The sequence below is a fragment of the Bison bison genome, unplaced genomic scaffold, assembly GCF_000754665.1.
Source record: "Bison bison bison isolate TAMUID 2011002044 unplaced genomic scaffold, Bison_UMD1.0 scf7180017864238, whole genome shotgun sequence".
Classification (NCBI taxonomy): Eukaryota; Metazoa; Chordata; class Mammalia; order Artiodactyla; family Bovidae; genus Bison; species Bison bison.
In genome coordinates this window covers 6,127,325-6,131,272 of record NW_011494810.1, presented here as the reverse complement: position 1 = coordinate 6,131,272, position 3,948 = coordinate 6,127,325, and the positions used below count along the sequence as shown (strand labels likewise).

Below are 3,948 nucleotides of genomic sequence, written 5' to 3'. Positions count from 1 at the left end.
TGTAGATATAGTTCGTGTTAAAAAAAAAAAAAGAAGGTTTAGACAGGTTGATTCATTTAACTACCCAACGGGATATGATTATTTTTTCTAAAATTAAATTCCAAAGAAGAAAATCTAACAACTTCATCCACATACATAAGCACACACTATATAAATAAATGTATATATACATATATATATACACACACACACACACACACACACACACACGCACACACAATGCGGTAGTGACGTCTTGACCAGGGAAGAAATGTTTTCTTAAATGGAAATTGATTGGGGTTTAATTAATATATAAAAGCATGTCTTACTTTGGTCTGTTTTTCCTTTGGATCAACTATGATGCATTAAATATATTTAATGCATCATAGTTGTATTATGATATTTCCTTTTTGTTTGTTTTGATGAGCTACTGCTATATTTAATTCATGAAAATAAATACATGACTTTGACACTTTTTAAACGTCCATCCACGTATCACCCAGATCCTTGTGTACCCCACTGGTCCACACATGGTGCTGGGAAAATTCCTGAGGCCTTCAGACTCAGCTGGAAACTTATCCTGGGCAGGAGCTTGGCTTGAAAGGAGGGAGCAGGAACCCTCCAGGTTGGCAATCATACCATTTATTCACACTTGGAGGTGAGACAGTGTTGATGGAGGAGGTGGGAGGACCTTCCCGGCGGACTCCCTCTGGGTTGGCACTGATACACCATGTGGCTATGACAGGACTGGCAATAGGGATGTGGAGGGTTGATCCTCCAATCCTTATCAGTGTGAAAAGTGGGGAGCAACTGGAGATGGTCAGAGGGGGGCACTGCCCACCCTTGCTCTCTGTCTTCAGCAGTGCTCCATAAATGCCTGGTGGTCTTCCCCAAGGCCAGCCTACCAGCCCCATCCTCTGAAATTCTGCCCCTGGTTGTGACCCCATGGGGTCACAGAAAATGTACAGAAAGGACCAAGAAACTCATTTCCAAGGGCGCTTTGCTTGCTGGGTGGCTCCGCCCTGTGGGGGTGGGGGGCATAGCTGGCACTGGAACACTGACTGAAGGAGTGCTGGGAGTCACCAGGGGTCTCTGGTCTCTGCCCTTGAAGGGGCAGGCCTGGGATCTTGAGGCCCATTTGTGCAGGGGATACTGGCGGGTGGTGACCTGTGCCAGGGACATTAAGATGGGTGAGGGAGTGGGAATGCTCCTGCCTCAGAGGGTGCGGGGTGTCTAACCCATTCACAGACAGCCTCCAGGAGCTGGCCACCACCCTGCACTCTGTCTTGGAGGGACCAGCTGGGTGAACGGCTCACACTGGAGTCTCCTTGGGGTGGGGTGAATGGCTGCCCCTAGGGATAACTGGGGTTGTCCAGAAGAGGGCATGGAGCTTTGCAGTGTCTCCCCTCACCATCCACTTGGCCTCCCAGCTGGTGCTCTCTGGTCATGAGCCGAAGAGAGACTCATGGCAGTAAGAAGGGGTCTGCCTGATCAGTCTGTATTTGTTCTTCCTTGGTGTGAGGGTTGGGGTGCTGCCACTGGAGGAGCTGTATTCACAGCTCCCCTTGGCCCTGATGCCTGTGACACCCTGTCCCCACTCCTCTGGTTCTGTTGGCCTTCTTCCTCCAGGATGTGTCTAAGTCTGGTGGTATGGGCCGGGTGCCTGCAGGGCTGCCAAACAAAGTCTCTTCCACATGTGACGGCCTAACCTTGATCTGGTAGCTGCCCGCGCAGCGGTGCTGAATGTGGAGGGCCTGCACCTGGCTGACGGCCAGCTCCACTGGGGTCTTCATGCCACCTGTGGTCCTGAGTGACACAGGGGTGCTCTGCCTGCCAGGTCCTGCCTAAAGGGCTCCCTCCTGCAAAGAGATCTACAAACATTGTCTCATTTCATCCTCTCAACAGTCCTGTGAGGTAGCTTCCGTTATGTCCATTCTACAGATGATAAAATTGAGGCTTCAAAGGGTGAAGTCACAAGTGTCAGTCACACCTGAGCATCTTGGCTCACTGACGTCAGTGCAACCCTCGGTGTCCCCTGCTCCCAGGCCTGGACTCCTTTGCAGGGGTGCTTGGGCACCGGTGGCACACGCTGTACATCCACATCCCCAGCTCTGAACTCGAGGAGCCTGTGACTCCCGGAAGTTCAGGCCACCCTCGGCCCCAGCTCCACGAGGACTGACTCAGCACTGGCATCTGGGCCCTAGTGACCTAAACAGATATTTCTATAACTTTGTTCTTACTGAGCCTTTATTTTTCAATGATTGGACCCTCCAGATTCGAATGGAAATTAAGAAGTTATTAATATGTTGAGAGTGTGCAGGTGTATTTTATTTTAGCTGTTGGTTTGTAGCTGCTACAGTTAGGAAACCTCTTTGTCTTTCTTTCTTTCTTCCTTTTTTTTTAGGCCTCATGGGAACTCCATTTCAATGCTGAATATGTAGGTAGAGTTATAAATTATATGTGTTGTAGATATGCTAATAACAAGTCAGTCTTTTCTTATGGCCTTTCCGAGAAATCGTTCTGGAGAAGAGGCAGCAGAAAGTCTGTCTTGCTGTTTTCGAGCTCACAGAGAGTGACTGATACTCAGGAAAAAATGAAAATGTTTAATTTTTATATTTCCACCTCAGTTTGAATGCAGATGAAAGTTGCATTTTTATTTATGGCTTGAAGGATAGCAAGGCCTGATAAGAAATCATAAAGAAAGATGGAAACCTCAATAGCAAATTTCATGCTGAAAATCTCATCATTTGTCACATATCAGTGACTAAAAAAAAAAAATAGAGAGGAACCTTGATTTGTGCCACACTCCAAACTTTAGACATAGCTGAAATTGCCCTGTGCCATAGGCCATTCAAAGAGCATATGCAAAGGCCTGTGTTCTCTGGTTGAGCCATTGTCCTGTGTACACCGTGGAAATCTAGAAGTCATTCTGTGGGAGAGTTAACTTTCCAAATAGCTTCCCTCTTTTTTCCTGACACATCGCAGTCTTAAAAGTGTCAGTGTTGTCACAATCTTTATAAGACATAGACAAGCAGAGACTTTGATCAGACTGTTGCAGTAGGGAGATTGGTCTCATCTTAGAAATCTGCAAGCATGTCAAAAATCATATAGAAAAAGGTATGAAAAAGGTACCTGTTGCAAAGATTTTTCCCTCATACCCTGTGCCTCTGGCCATATGAAGATCCATGCTTTTTACAGAAAGACAAGAGGTCAAAAAGATAGCTAAGGATATTGAATTAGTGCATTTGGTAGTGTGGAGGTTTAGAGGGCAAGAGGCCTCAAGATTTCTCATGGTCACCTAATTCCATTAATACCCTGTAAAATTAACTCAGTTTTGAGGAGCTAGACTCCATGAAGTAGGGACTTTTATACTATGCATTTCATTTTAATTGAGAGACAGTGTCTAAAATAGACATTGGAATCAGATGACCCAGGGTTTTTATCTCAGTCCTATCTTTTATTAGCTGGGAGATATTGAACAAATGGTCCAGTCTCTTTGAACCCTGCCTTCTTTGATTTATAAATCAGGAATGGTTATCAAAAGATCCTAATGAGATGGTGCAAGTCAATATAAACATGGAATTTGTGTAAAAATGTTAGATATAATTAATAATGAGTAGTTTCCAATCTTTTTTAGAAGCATCACTTACTTGCAAGTTAATTAAAAACCAATTAGCTATAATATGTTAGTGGAAAAAAAAGTGAACAGGGAGTGGCAAAGCAGACTTCTAAAAGATTGGGACAATTATGTAAATAGCCTGAATTTATTGATTTAATGCTAATTATTTTTAGCTTGAGTGAGTTTGTCAGACGTATAATGGTTATATTAATATATCTTTGCTAGTTGGATTGGCTTAATTTTCCATGTAATTTTCAAGGCAGCATTGAACAGACAATAGCTATCATATGGGTTATTAGAGAACATTGCAGTTACTTTACACTAAAGAGTTGTCATTTTGGGCAATGATT

The 3,948-nt window shown here is 44.2% G+C and overlaps 1 pseudogene; it reads right to left on the bottom strand.

Annotated features, from left to right (window-relative positions):
* Nucleotides 1–962: 962 nt before the first annotated feature.
* Nucleotides 963–1,772, bottom strand: LOC104993362 (annotated as a pseudogene).
* Nucleotides 1,773–3,948: the final 2,176 nt, after the last annotated feature.